Below are 15,575 nucleotides of genomic sequence, written 5' to 3'. Positions count from 1 at the left end.
GGAACATGCAGCCTCACTTGTGGGGCTGGCAGAGGCGAAAGCAGCAGGAATCTTACAGTGAAGCACATAAGCTGCCAAAAATCTCAATTCTGGGTGATTTGATTGGGTCTTAAATTTTCAATTAACTCTGGTCACCGAGGGATGAACCTGCCCTTTGATGGGTTTCATCGCAGATGGAGGCCCGTAAAGCATCACAATTTCTGCAAAACGGTACCCCGTTATGCCTTAGTGAGCGTTTTGCCAGCCTCTCTGTGCCAGGCCACTCTAACACCACTTGAAAGCTACCTGTGTCAGCTCTGTGAAAATCGACTATGTTTTATGCACATTTGGTGCCAGGGACAGTTGGCACGGAGAGCAATCTGTGTAATGAAGCCGGTGCCCAGGGCTTGGGCCTTCCTTGAATGGTCCAGTCCTGCACTGACTAGTACAGGAGCCACCAGCCACATGGTATTTATATGTAATCATTAATTAAAACAAAGTAAAATAAAATATTCTGTTCTTCTGTCACACTAGCCACATTTCAAGTGCTCAGTAGCCATGTGTGGCTGGTGACTGCTATTGGACAGCACAGACAGAGAACATTTTTATCATTGCCGAAAGTTCTATAGCTTAACACTGTTCTAGTCTGTTTTCAAGAGAGGAAAATTCGGTTTCAGGTCAGAGTCTGTGTCTCTAAGTCATAACAATGTACCATTTTATCATGAAGATTTGCCCTTAGGTTCATAGTGACCATAAGAGGATGCACTGATTTGATTTCACAGATATTTATTGAAGGTCAACCTTGGGCCAGATGCCATGTCTTGGGGACTTTTGGGTGAACTAGACAGGAGGTGTTCCTGGGTTGCCTTAGTCAGCTCGGGCTGCCATAATAAAATACCACAGACTGGCTTAAACAACAGATGCTTATTTTCTCATAGTTCTGGAGGCTGGAAGTTGCTACCCTGGATATCAAGGTGCCAGCATGGTTGGGTTCTGGTCAGGGCTCTCTTGGCTTGCAGACAACAGCCTTCTCATTGTGTCCTCACATGGCAGAGAGGGAGGGAGGGAAGACGGGGGTTGGGGGGAAGACAGAGAGAGTGAGAAAGAGAGAACAGGAGCGAGCACAAGCTCTCTTGTGTCTCATCTTGTAAGGACACTAGTCCTATCACGTTGTGCCCCATCCTTATGATATGATTTGACCTTCATTACTTTCTTACTCCAAATGTAGTCACTTTAGGGGTTAGGATGATTTGGAAGGACACAATTCAGTCCATAGCACCAGACTATAGATTGGTGCTTTACTTTGGTTCAAACTCTCTCACAGATGAAGAACCAGTACTTGATGCTAGAGTAATGGAGACTGATGGGATGGTGGTAGCCCAGGCTGGATGGAGGAGTCTGTGTGTCAAGGAAGACTTGAAATCCTCAGGTGGATTTGGAGTTTTATGCAAATTTGGTGCCAGGGACAGTTGGCTGTTAGTCAGGCAAAAGATGGGAGAAGAGGGTGGAAGAAGATAATCTTTTCACGAAGAGGAGACAACTTGTGGGAGGGATCAAAACACGGAGATAACCCTGCATATGTGGGGAGCCACAGGCAGTTCAGTTTGGTTGGAGCATGTTCTTTGGGGGAGAAGAAAGTAGGGCCAGATGATGAAAGGTCTTAGGTGTTGGGCTGAGGAGTCTAAGCTCAAAAGCACTGAAGGTTTTTAAGATGGAGGGGGTGCAGGTGACATCAGATTCTCATTCTGGAAAGATTTCTCTGGATTTAGAATGAGGAAGGATGGAAGGGGCAACGCTGGGGGAGGGGAAACATATAGAAACCATTGCAGTCATCAGGCAAGGTAAAGGTGGCCTCAGTCAAGACAGTGGCAGTGGGGACAAGAAAAGGAGTGGGGGAAAGAGAGATTAGGAGGTGGTCCTAGGGACTGCCTGGCAGGTGAAGGAAAGCAGAAAGCAGAGGAGGAGGTGGGTGTGCTGGGCACCTGGGATGACACGAGTTCCCCACAGCCAGATGCTGAGTCTGCTTCAAAGCATTCTCCAGTAATGCTCTCACTTGATGATTCAAGTAGCCCTGAAAGTTGAAAGGAAGGTATTTTTCTTTTCTTTTCAGATGAAGAAATTGATTTGGCAGGTAACCAGTAGTAAGTGGGCCCAGAATCCAGTGTTTCAGCTCTTTCCACTCAAAGCTTATCCACCGCACATGAAAGAGAGCTCAGCGCCAACTGCCAGTCCACTGAAGGGTGTCGCAGTGATATTTGTTTGAATAACTTTATTGAACTATAATTTAAATACCATGAAACACACCCATATGAAGTGCCTGGGTGATGAGTTCTGATAGGTGTAAACATTTGTAGAACTATCACCACACTCAAGATATAAAACTTTTCCATCACCCCAGAAAGTTCCCTCAGGTGCCTGCCCTGACCCAGCCAACTGCTGATCTGCTGTGTCACTGTTGAATAGTTTTGCTTCTTTTTGAATAATATGTACATAGAATCATACCGTGTGTGTGCCTCTGGCTTCTTTAACTCAGCCTAATGCCTTTGCAGTTCAATCTGTGCTGTTGTATGTATGGAGTCCTTGATGTTGTATGTATGGAGTCCTTGCTGTTGTATGTGTGGAGTCCTTGTTGTTGTATATATGGAGTCCTTGCTGTTGTATGTATGGAGTCCTTGCTGTTGTATGTATGGAGTCCGTGCTGTTTTATGCATGGAGTCTGTGCTGTTGTATGTATTGAGTCCTTGCTGTTGTGTGTATCAAGAGTTAATTCCTTTTTGTTTCTGAGTAATATTCCCTTGTTTGCATGTGCCACAATTTGTTGAATCATTTTCCTGTTGAACATTTGGGAAATTTCCAGTTTGGGGCTATTATGAAAAAAAAAGGCTGAATATCCACGAACAAGTGTTTTGTGTGGATGTTTTCACTTCTGTTGGGGAAATATGTAGGAGTGGAATTGTTGGGTTGTATCCTAATACATGTTTACCTTTATAAGATACTGCTCAACTGTTTTCCAAAGTGTTTGTTCTATTTTACATTTCCAACAACAATGTATGAGAGTGGATAGCTTCATTTTTTTATAGGTAATAATCAGAGTTACTTTTTATTCAGCACCTACTGTTGTATTAATCTCTTCTAAACAAACTAACAACAATCTTATGAGGTAGGTGGAGTCACCCCCACGGTATAGAAGAATAAATTGAGATATTGAGTTTGGAGCAGTTATAAAAGAAACTTGCTAGGCCACCAAGCACTTGGAGCTTTGCAGGATATCTTGCAGTTTTACTGAACAGCAAAGCCTTCACTTTGGCTTTCTTGGTTCCTGAATCTTCTGTGTGCTGTGGTGGGTTTAAACTAAATTGAAGGGCTTCAACATGAAAAAGTTCAAAGGTAATTTATTCACCTTTGCCCCTTTCTCAAGCTTGTCTTCTATTTCTATTCTTAAGTTCCTCCTTATAAGACATTCCCATGACACGCATTACAATTTCGAGGATCATTCCACACTGCTGCATTTTACAAATTCCCATCTTTGTGGTTTTCCTGTCTAAGAGGACTTTAAGAACTGATTTTCGGGATGTTTTCTTCGACATTGTGCTGACCAGGCTCATACTTGGCTTTCGGCCACCAGCATTCTAGCCTTAAACTCAGTATATAAATTTTGGGTGGTCGTGATAATAACAGGATGACGTTCCTTATTCAAGACATGCACGTTGCGCAATAAGTTTTCTACAGGTCCAGTTTTTCTTTGACCTGCAGTCTGGGGGATGTTAGTCTGACAAGCAACTACAGAAGCAGCTGATATTCATTGTTTATAAGAGTTGTCCTTTCAGTCTCCCTTCACGGCTGGGAAAAAGACTAATCTAAAAAAATGGATCATGATTTACATTATATTCTGAAAATTAAGAAATGAAAGTTGTGGGGAGCTGAGTGTTTGGGTGCCTAATGGCTAGTTATAAATCCTGGCACTATTAGCCTTTCTGATTTCATGAAGGGAGATGATAGGCCGGTTCCATGGCCTCATCTAAAATAATGTCAATCTCCAGAAAAGCCTTTAAAACTAATCGTTAGCTTAAAGGAGTGGTTCCCAACCTTGAGAGTGAATCAGAATAGCCTGGAGGGCTTGTCAAAATGCAGAGTCCTGGGCCCCATCCTCAAAGTTTCTGATTTAGTAAGTCTAGGGCAAGGCCTGAGAATCTGCTTTTGTAATAAGTTCCCAGGCAATGCTGATGCTGCTGGTCTGGGGACCACACTTGGAGAACCTTAAAAGATCATGTGGAGTACAGTTTTTTTTTTTTAATTTGAGTGGAGATGGCAGAAAAAAATTATACTAGTGTGATCTTTTGAGTATAAAATAAATTCAACAAATATTTACATACCTACCTATGTATTATGACCAAATCATAACTTACTTCCTTTAGGTGACTTGGAATATATTTGGGAGGACAGGCCAGAGGAATAAAAATAAGAATACAAGGTGACACAATGATTCTCAAAGTTTGTTTAAAAAGTTCCCATGCCCAGCTGCACACCAGACCCATTAAGTCAGTCTTGGTGTTGTGGTTTGGTTCTGTGTCCCCACCCCACCTACAGTTGACACTACAGAACAGGTGTCAACAGACTCAGCTTAAGTCTGTGATGTCTCAGGGAGCTGGCTAAGATGGATACCTGGCTGCTGGTGCCTGCAGGTTCTGGGAGGGAGGGGGGTGCTTTACAGGGGAGCCCAACATAGCAAACTAGGGAAAGGAAGGAAGAGAATTGGAGGGGATGAGTACTTATTTGCATTACAGGAGGATTCTTGGTTTAAAGTGGGTTTCACCATGGGGTTCCTTTAGATAGAGCCTCAAGTACTCTGAAGTGTTTGTTTTGCCTTTCCTTAATGAGGTATTTATTACCTCTCTGTAAATATGATACCTGCAGTTTTAGAACATAACAAATCCATCTATAACATTTGCAGCTCTTCAGCAGAACTGAGCATACAGTCACTGACGTTGATGACATTTTTTCTAAGTAAAAACAAACAAACCTTGGAGCAAAATGTCAGAAGCCCTGGAGGAGGGAAGGTGGATGGCTAGAAGGGAGGCTCTAAGCAGCCCTTGATACTGCTGCAAGAGGCCCCAGGGTCAGAGTTGGGTGGGGCGGGACTTTCTATATTTCCGCAAATTTAAGCTCACCCCGGAGGGAGGCTCCTCCTGGTACAGTCCTTCATCTTCATGGCAGAAAGGCTGTTCTGCCCCTGCGCCCTCCCTGGCCTCTCTGGGGATCCCTGCAGCTGATGTATTGTGATGGAGCAGTGGACTTGGATGCTGCTGGTATTGATATAATCATTGTTAACAGTAGCAACAGTAATAACAGCTAATGTGGCATGCATGGTGCTCAGTGTCAATTAATCCTTATAGAGATCCTGATTTTACAAATGAGGAAACAAGGCTCAGTGAGGTTACCTAATGTGCCCATGGTTCTGCAACGAATGTGTGATGAGCTAGAATCAGAACTCAGACTTGCCTTCTTCAATTCTTTACTCTTAAGGATTGTGGACAATACCAAAGGTCCCTCGGGTATGGCTTTGAGATTTGGTTGGCTGTGATCGGTCATTCAAGGACCCCAGCTTTGATGCTCTCTTTTTGATTGAGCCCTACTCTAGGGAGAATTTGGCTGCATGTTTTGGTGAATCATAGATGGTGGGGATGAGAATAGACTGAGTGGTTGAGCATTGTCTTATGCTGTGTTGTTTGCAATGCAGCTTGATATACTTTAGCTCAATTCATCCTTACAAGTCTAGAGATGTTTTTTGTTCTGCTTGACAAATAGGGAGCCTGACAAATAGGGTGGTCTTGTCTTGCAGAGCCGCAGCTTGCACTGAGGTCTTCCGACTCCATGTGCCCTGTGTGTCTTGCTGCTGCCTGGGACCCACAGAGTCTCTGAGGGTCCGGAGCCACATTAAGGGTCATGCTGCCCATGACCTGTTGGGGACCACTTTCCTTAGGTATCAAGAACATGAGTGTTGGTCAATAACCCACTGGAGTGTAGTGCTGGCTTCTGTTGTTCCCGGCTTTAAAATAGGGCTAGGTTTGACCTCCAGCTCAGATTCAGAAGGCCAAGTCTGAGCTTGAGTATGTGTGGATGGCTGCCACTTAGTCCCAGTTTTGTAAGTGTGCCAATATCGGGACTTTTCCTGTGCTGAATATAGACTCCTCCTTTGCTGAAAATAGTATATGCGGTAGGGTAGGGAAACATTTTTCTTTCCTAGAAAATCGCTCCTTGCTCCTCTAGGTAACATTGACTTCTGTGAAACCATCTGTTCCTTCCAATATAATTTCCAGACTATTAGATTAAACAGTTTCTCCTGACCCACTTTTGGCTTCTGTTTCTTTTCACTGTTCATTAATAAATTGTGTAGCAGAGTTTTTATGGAGAGTGTGTGTGTGTCTATTTATTTAATTTCAGTTTAGGCAAAAGCAATTGTTGGATGCAGTGAAGTTATTTAACTTCCTACTTGTGTTTCATTTTTGTTTCCGGTTTCTATAATTGCTAAGAGTTGGTTTTTGTTTTTGAGATTCATGCAAGGAAGTCAATGGCGTGAGTTATGAGTTGAGGTTCTGGCTGGGAGGTGTGTTAAAAACAGACCCTGTTTTTAAACAGAAGATGCAAAGAGTAATAAGGAAATCGGTTCCCATAAAACATGTCTCAAAGTAGATAAATATGCTCTTACAGTTTGAAGAGATTTTCAAAAGATAAATGAGATAATATGTGTGATGTAGCTTTAAGTTTTTCTGAGCAAAGCTGCTATATTCATCTTTGGTATTGTTGCTTTTGATGTTGCAACCAAGTCTGCTATTAGCGTTAATGTTATTGTTAAATATTCACTAATGGGAGTAATAAGATTAGATTTAAAAGGAAGGAAGGCATTCTTTACATTCCTTTGCATTCCTTTCTGAATGTAAAAACTCTTCATGCTGTTTTCCCAGCTACTCTAAATCCAGACCAAGAAGCAACACTACACAGTCTTGTATGAAAATGGGCTCAGGTGTGTGTGTGTGTGTGTGTGTGTGCATGTGCATATGTGTGTAACCCAAGCAGTAAATTTCAGCAACTAAGCCTGCCTTCAGTAAAATGAAATTCCTTGCTGATGACTGTTATCTGTCAAAGCAAAACCAAATTATTTTTCTGCAGGGATTCATAAAAGCAGCCTTGAGGTAGTGATAATAATTGTTATCTAATTTGGTTAAAGCGGAACAGAAAACAAGTTAATATTCTATGCACCCTACTAATTATTATTAGCAATATTGCTTTAAAGAATTTTAAGCTTTCTCTAATTTCACTGGGTCCACTGTCATTTTATAGTTTGACCAGATTTCACCAATGCTTCAGAAGACAGGAGTCCTGTTGAATTTTATCTACGAAATATTTTCAAAAGCAAATCTGGTGTGAAAACGTAGGTGATTCTGGCCTCAAGTTGCATGCCACTGTCATTAAGTCTAGAAGGTCATTTCCTCAGTTCTGTGTTTCAGGCATACTCTTCTTTGTTTACAGGTCAGGGCTCCTGATAAATAAAAATTACATGGGCAAGGAGTACCTGCTATACTTAGCAGCCACTGAGATGTTTTTCTATTCCGTTGCATAAACATACTTTGCAGGTACATACACATGATTTATCAGGAGGAGTACACATTAGTTTGACAGCCTCATTGGGCCCTCTTAAAAGAGGGAAGGGATTATTTCACTTGGGCATCCCTAGTGTAAGCTCATTAGTTTGTAAGCATGAGTACAACATGGCGCTATGAGGAATGCATGTTGCTTTGACACAAGATAGGTATAATAATATATTCCCAAGGGAGCTGGCAAGCTTGTGGGTGGACTTTTCTTTCTGGAGAAAGCAGTCTTGTCTGGCAAAGTTACTTAACAAAATTGATCCATTCAATATTTATTGATTATCTACTCTTTTTCAGGCTCTGTATTGAGCATGCAATGGTGAACAAGATAGTAAGGTCTCTCAATGTAGGAAACAGTGTCTGAAACATCCCACCAAATTCTGGAGTTTTTAATGTCCTAGTCTGGTGTCTGTTCTCCTATATCTGGAAACCAGGCCAGCTTGGGTATAGCCCTAATAGAGTCTGTGTGTTATCTTGGAGAAGCATCTGCCATGATTTACCATTATTTGCCTTTGGTCTGCTGCACCTTGCATGGCTAGAGACTTGTCTGCTGTTTGGTAGGTGCAGGGGGCCCTGGAAATCCTAAACCAAATCTAATCTTTGGACCCACCAACCAAACTGCAGCTTGGAAAAGGTACCTCAATCAAACGAGCTTCCTGGGGGTGAGTGGACTCATCAGGGCTGCTGATGCCAACAGGCTGAGCTTTTAAGGCCTTAATAGATGCATCAAAGATGCGCTGAGCATGGGCTCACAGGTCTTCAGTCCATCATGGCTTGCTTGGTGAGAAATGGTCGAGATGAAGTGTGTGAAAGAAAAGTTACTGATGCTGTTTCTAATAGCCCAGGCTGGAATAATGCTGTAAAGGTGTGCAAGGAATGGGGAGAAGGACGTTGAGGTTTTTCTGGATTGCCTTCCATATCCCTCAGACTGGTGATCCAACTGTTTCTTTTCTTACCACTGTTTCTTGCCAATCTAGAGACTGTAAATGAAAGCAAAAACTTACTCTCATGTCTATAAGTAGTTTCTTATTGTGGACTTCATTTAATGAATTAGCCTAAAACAACTAAAAACCAAGAAAATATCTTTTTTCTTAATACCATTTACTTTCTTGGTTATAAAGTGTGAATTCAGAAGTGGCTTAAGGCAAGTGATGGGGATCAGTGTCCCTGAGGGGTGAACCAGCCAAGGTTTTGTTCTCCTACCTGCAAGGAATGTTAGAGTACTACACAGTGCTTGGGTTTGGGAGCCAAGTTACCTAATGAAAAAGCAACTTTAACTCAACTTTCCTGCTTATTAGTGTTATGATATCAAGTAGCATGGTGGACATCTGCCAAGATGGCCCCCAGTGACCCCTGCCTCCTGGTATCCACGACCTTGTGTACCTAGTGAATTGCTTCTAGTGAACAGGATACAGCAAAAGTGATGGGTTATCACTTCCAAGATTAGGTTACAAAAAGATTGTAGCTTCCATCTTGCGCTCTCCCGCTCTCTCTTGATTACTCCCCTGAAGGAAACTGGTTGCCATGTTGTGAGCTGACCTGTGGAGAGACCCATGTGGCAAGGAACTGAGGGAGGCTTCCTGTGAATAGGCAGTGAGGAATTGGGGCCCTAAGCCCAATAGCCCTGGGGGAAGTGAATCTGAATCTTGCTCAACAACTGTGTGCATGAGCTTGGAAGTGGATCTTCCCCCAGTGGAGCCTTGAGATGACTTCAGCCCTGGCCGATGTCCTCAGGCAACCTCATGAAAGATTTTGAGCCAGAGGCACCCAGATAAGCTGCACCTGGATTCCTGACTCACAGAAACTGTGAGAAAATAAATGTTGTTTTAAGCCACTGTTTTGTGGTAATTTGTTATACATTAATAATGCAAGCAGTTTATGTTAAAAAGTCTTGCTTCTATATGAGAGACAACATCATGGAGTTGTTGGGAGCACAGACTCTTGAACCAACCTGGCTTCAAATTCTGGCTCTGCTGCTTATTAGCTGTGTGACCTTGAGAAAGTCACTTCACTTCTCTGTGCCTCAGTTTCCTTATTGGGAGATGGGAAATGTAGCTTTTGGCCCCCGGGCTCTATATTTCAGGAAGATTAGCTAGAAAGAGGTGGAAATGGGTTTTAATTGACACAGCCCACAGTCTGTGTCACAGTGAGTATAACAAAGGGGTCACATTAATAGTTTTTGTGACACTCTCACGTCACTTAAACTCCCCCAGGAAGCTCCTGTTTGGTTGGGGACAATTTTCCAGAGGAAGGGGCAGCTGTGAGTGCTTAGCAGCCACCACACAGCACCTGGGAGATGGGAGCAATGGTCCTTCAAAGACCATCAACAAGAGTGGTCCCTACGATGTTCTTCTGCTAATCTAGAAGCAAATGATCACTGTGTTCATTTTTCCATTTTTGTCATTTCTTTGATACTATGGAGACACATGCTTAGCATGTTTTTCTAATTTCATGCCATGGGCCTGTTGAGCAGAGCTCATCACTTCTCAGATTAAATTATATGTTTAAGAAATGCCTTCTGCGTCAGCCACAGTTATTCATCAGCCTGGTTGTAAGTGGCTAAGCCTGGCTTTCAGCTGTGAAAGTCAAGATTTGTGACATTTAAACATATTGATGAGATGCAAATGTCCTGTGGTTAGCCTTCCACAAGGCCCTAGCACTCATGTAAATAAATGAGAAGGAATTGGAAGTGTGGGCAGCAGAGCCCTCCCTTGAATAGGAAAATTGTTTTTTCCTGGGTGCCAGCATCTGGTCGCTGCCGTCAGTGGTAATGAGGTTCGGCTCTTCCCATATGTCCCTGATTCATTGCGGGTTGTTTATTTGTAGATACAACTTGATTGTTTTTCTCCTTTTTCTTTTCTTTTTTTAAACTAGGTTTCCCTAATTCAGCACCACCACAGCCTCTCTAAAAATAAGCATCAAATTATTTGTCTAGGGAAACATTTTTTTAAATGATACTAGCTCTCCTCAACTTGTGAAAGTTTCTTGTGTCTTCTTGCTGTTTTCACTTTATCTGCTCTCTAGCAGAAAAATAAAATTGCATTCAATTGACACACTTTCCTGCTGGGAATTCAAGACATATTACAGCCCTATCTGTGTGTTCTCAGTTGTGATGAAACTGTGGAAAATCCCCAGCAACCTCAAATGAGATAGATGCAGGTGATTAATCCAGTTTCAGGAAGAAATCAAATAATTTACTCCTTTTTCCCCATTAAAGAAACAACCATGCATTGAGGTAGCTGATGCCATGTGAGCAGGAGTGTGCTTTAATGGAGGCACCATTAATAATTTACCTTAATAGTGTAATAGTTGCCATTTTTGTGACCAAAAATTTGTTTCAGCCCCTGCTTTATGGATGAAAAGTATGATCAATTAATATTGAGTGATGACAGCCTCCCTGCGGAGAGAAAATGGGAAATCTTGGTGTCGTCATCCGCCTTATGACTAAGAAATAGCTTTTCTTAATTGTACGGAACAGAGAAACCCAGGGGGATGTAATTCATTTCTCTCCAGCTTGCAATGTAAATTGAAAGTAAAGAAAAATAACCACATGCCAGAGTGAGGACATGAACTCAACCACTAAGCTATATCTGATTTGTAGGATATACTGGAAGTAAGCAAACAGTTTCCCCCACGATGGTGAGTCTCCTTTGACTGTGGCATTGCTCCAAATACCTGTTATAGCACGTGACCCAGGGTGTTTCTGTCTGATGGGGTAATGGAGCCCCTCTGCCTAGAAGCCTTGGGTCCCAGGTCTTCTCCCAGCTCATTCCCTCTTCCCTCCCATCCTTATAGTCTCTGCCTAAATGCTAGCTTTTCAGAGAGGCCTTCTTTTACCACCTTGCCCCAGACAGCCTCTTTCCTTGCCCAACTCACTGTCAACCTCTGCTTTCTATCTTATTTTCTTTGTGTAACTTACGATCATCTGAAATCATATTATTGTTTATGTGGTATTTACCATGTCCTCCAACCATAATGGTAAGCTCCATGAGGGCATGGTTTGTCCTTGTTCTATAAGCAGCTAAATCCTTAGGGCCTCAGTGCTGAGGATGCTTGTTGAATGACTGAATGAGTGAATGATTAATATGAAAATGCAATAATTCAGAATAATTTAAAACTCTTGCACATGCACACCCGCTTTCTGTAAAGGTATATTGACTTTAAGGTTCCCCTCTGCCTTCTCCATCTTGAGCCCCTACTGGCAGAACCCAATAGAAATTCAACTGGCAAAGCGAGGATGCAGTTTGCACAGTCCTTGCCCCACCACACAGGTCAGACTTGGATCAGAAAGACGGCAACTAAATGACCAGCACAGTCCAACCCTTCAGATTCTCAGCATTCACATATCCTCCTGCACATTTTCAACTTGGCACAACAGCAGGACAGCTTTGTTTCTGCCTATGATGTGTCTATGCTTCATGCAGTATTCACACTCTTAAGGGAAGACAAAATGTCCCAGTTGGCATGGTGTCTGTCTCTGGGTGGCATGAATTATTTTCCTGGTTCAGTCTGTAGGATATAGAATATTTATCTGGGATTGGTGGAATGAGAGGAGGAATTAACATTGCTTCAATATGGAAACCGTGACTGCTGGGACTTGGCTTTTGCCCTCAGCCAGCACCTTCTGTGGCAGAGGTTTATTTATTACCTGGTGGAATAACCTAGGTATCTCAATCCTCAGTGATTCTCTCTGTGTGTCTGTTAGTTGCTTTAGTTTTCCACTGATTTTTACTCTTGGACATGGAAGTACCAAGAGGCACTCTAGAGACTCTCCAGGTGTCAGGCATACTCTTCTCTGCCCCTGTTGTATGGCAGCAATGGCAGCAGTCCAGTTTCCCTGTGGAAATTGGGATCATTCACCCCAGTCAGCAGGGTAATTGCCTTCTTTGCCTTTTGTTTCTGTGGCATTGGTAGTCTAAAATAGCCAAGGGGCAATCTCAACTTCTAGTTCAGTAAAACCATTGCAGTGTCTCCTGGAGGAAGCATTCCTCTCTTGGGAACCAGCAGCTCCAAATCTGCAGATTCAAAAATTGTGGGGCTGGTAAGCAAAACTCTAAGCATACTAGGTGTCTTGGTCTGTTTGTATTGCCATAAAAGAATACTTGAAACTGGGCAATTTATAAAGAAAAAAAGTTTATTTGGATTATGATTCCACCAGCTGTACAAGAAGCATGGCGTCAGCATCTGCTTCTGGTGAGGGCTTCCAGGAGCTTCCAAACATTGTGCAAGTGGAAGGGGAGCTGGTGTGTCACATGGTGAGAGAGGAAGCAAGAGACGAGGAGGTGCCATGCTCTTTTAAACAACCAGGTCTCACGTGAACTCACTCATTACCTCGAAGGAGGACACCAAGCCTTTCCTGAGGGATCTGCCCCTATGACCCAAACACCTCCCACTAGGCCCCACCTCCAACGTGGGAGATCAAATATCAATATGAGATTTGGAGGGGACAAATATCCAAACCATATCACTAGGTTTAAGAGGAGAGGAGCCATTTTTTGCTTCTACCCTTTGATGGCTAGTCCTGTGTATTCTGGCTGGGGAAGAAATAGAACTGATTGATGCAGCTTGTATTCTTTGTCCCGAAAGAGTCCAACTTGTCAAGATGTCATCTCCCAACTGGCTCCATGGGGAATGTTGGGCTAACAAATGGTGCTTTTTAAAACAAAGTACAGAATTGTTGCAAATACAGTGGTGGCTAAGGTTCTTTTGACTTTAACACTGCATTGCATGGTGAATCAGTGGTTTAAAAATTGCACTGGAGGGGAGCCTATTTTTTTTCTCCTCACCTCTCCTTGAGTGCTTTAAAGTGGCCATCAGATGCCCATAGATGTCCAGTCTGCTGTTCCCAGCATCACTCATCACCAGAGAATCGGCTGGCTTCCTGGGGGTGTACTGGTATCTTTCTCATGGCCAGCCTTTGTTTATCTTGGGGGAGGAGGGCAAATAGCAGCAGCATTCACTAATTAATCAGCAGCTGTGTATCAGTCCATCACCCTGCATGTCAGGGAATAGTGCTGGCAGAGTGATTAAAAGCATGGGCTTTAGCGTGGCACAGCTCTGGGCTGAGGCCTGCAGATTTGCTGGGAGACCCATCTCTCTCATTTGCTCTGTGACCTCGGATGAGTTACTTAGGCCCTGTGAGTCTGAGTTTCTTATCTGTAAAATGCAGTATATTTCCTGGCGTTGTTAGAATTGAATAAAGTCATCAGAAAAGGCATTGGTTAGACCCCTAGATAATTCTCAGTAAATGATAGCTATTTTTATACCAAATGCAAAGAAGAGTCAAATGTAAGTGCAAGATTTCCTCCCCAAGACAGGAATGATGTAAAGAATTCCTTTGAACCTTCATTCCTTCATCTGCAAAATGAGGACGTTTGTCCTAATCAATCCCTCTCCAAGGGCTGTTGTTCACCATATTGGGTGGGCAACTGCACGATAGAACAGTGTGGAATGTGGCACAGCCCAGGTCACCAGGACCACAGGCATTGGTCAGAGAAGTCAGTGTTCACAAGGGCGAGGGCAGCCCGGAGAGGTAGGTTTCGTGCTTCTAGGACAGGGAAGGATAGAGAGAAGTGGGAGGACTTTGAGGGACTCTCCGTCTCTGAGGGAGTAGCCAGCAGGGTGGAAGAAAGTAAAAATGCCTTGTACTAATAGAATGCTTTCAAGAATACCGAGTATTTGGCCAGGTGCAGTGGCTCACAACTGTAATCTTAGCACTTTGGGAGGCCAAGGCGGGTGGATTGCCTGAGCTCAGGAGTTCCAGACCAGCCTGGGCAACACGGTGAAACTCCGTTTCTACTAAAAAAAAATACAAAAAAATTAGCCAGGCAGGGCGGTGCATGCCTGTAGTCCCAGCTCCTTGGGAGGCTGAGGCAGGAGAATTGCTTGAACCCAGGAGGCAGAGATTGCAGTGAGCCGAGATCACACCACTGCAAGCCAGCCTTGGCGACAGAGCCAGACTCTATCTCAGGAAAAAAAAAAAAAAGAAAAAAGAAAGAAAACAGAGTATTTTTGTGGACCTTATTTAATCATCTAACAGGAAGGTACTTCAAGTCTTACTGGATTTTTCAATAGGTGTGATAAGATGATCAATATGTGGACATTTGGCACCCCACAGCACACCCAGTCACCTGGTATCATGGAGTCTGGCCCAGTATTGGGGTGGAGGTGGTATACTCTGGTCAACAGTGTTGACCTAATTGTGCTGAAGGAATAGACAGGCAATTGCAGACTGAAAGTACTGTTTGTGTATGTGTGTACGTGTGTGTACACCATGGTTGTCCAAAGTCACTTCCTCAGAAAATCTAAATGGGAAATGAGTGTTATCGATGAGTTCATTTATAGCCAACAGATTTCCTAGTATCATTTAGAAGGGAGATGAACTTTTGGGGTCGCCCTACCTGTCTGACTCTGTGCAGATGAGGAAACTGAGGCCATTGATGGAGAAAGAAATCTCCCAGGGCCAGTCAACCTGGTAGTGCCAGCCCCTGGAAGAATCCAGAGTTCTTGGTGACTCACCATGGCTCCACATTGGCCCCTTGCCTCAGCTTTCGGTCGTGTAACATTGTGTTAATCGCTTCAGCTTCAGGCGTCACTCCTGTGTAATGAAGAGACCAGAATGTCAGCCTGTGAAGATCATCATGTGTTGGGACAAAGCCCTCCTCCATTTCAAACAGGAAGTCACATTCTCCTGGAGTGGGAAACATAACTGAGAATCGTTTCTGCCTTGCCAAGGTTCCGCATATTAATCAGGCCGGTTGTTCCTTGTAATTCTAGAATGTTCTGGCTGAGTTCTCATCAATGCCTCCTGGTCCAGTCCTCCCACCATACACCTGTCAGAAGTTCCTGCACCCCTTTGGGCTCCTCCAGGTTTTCTGTCCTCTTCCTGGCTTGGTTGTTTGGGGTCTTATTCTGAAAACTTTTTAAGGTTCTAATTTCTTCTCACAAAAC

General features: G+C 43.3%; 1 protein-coding gene and 1 long non-coding RNA gene across 4 annotated transcripts in view; one reads left to right on the top strand and one right to left on the bottom strand.

Moving 5' to 3' along the window:
- RFTN1 (raftlin, lipid raft linker 1) overlaps window positions 1–15,575 on the top strand; it is a 200,507-nt gene that overhangs the window by 25,651 nt on the left and 159,281 nt on the right. The gene's annotated exons all lie outside the window — the stretch shown is intronic.
- Window positions 11,759–15,375, bottom strand: LOC134809430 (uncharacterized). The gene is made up of 2 exons (XR_010155144.1): window positions 15,144–15,375; window positions 11,759–12,640 (listed from the first exon to the last, which is right to left on the bottom strand). It is a non-coding gene; the product is annotated as an uncharacterized LOC134809430 (long non-coding RNA).

The sequence above is a fragment of the Pan troglodytes genome, chromosome 2 (genome assembly GCF_028858775.2).
Source record: "Pan troglodytes isolate AG18354 chromosome 2, NHGRI_mPanTro3-v2.0_pri, whole genome shotgun sequence".
Lineage (NCBI taxonomy): Eukaryota > Metazoa > Chordata > Mammalia > Primates > Hominidae > Pan > Pan troglodytes.
The sequence above is the reverse complement of the archived record's forward strand: the minus strand, read 5'-3'. Positions and strand labels throughout refer to the sequence as shown.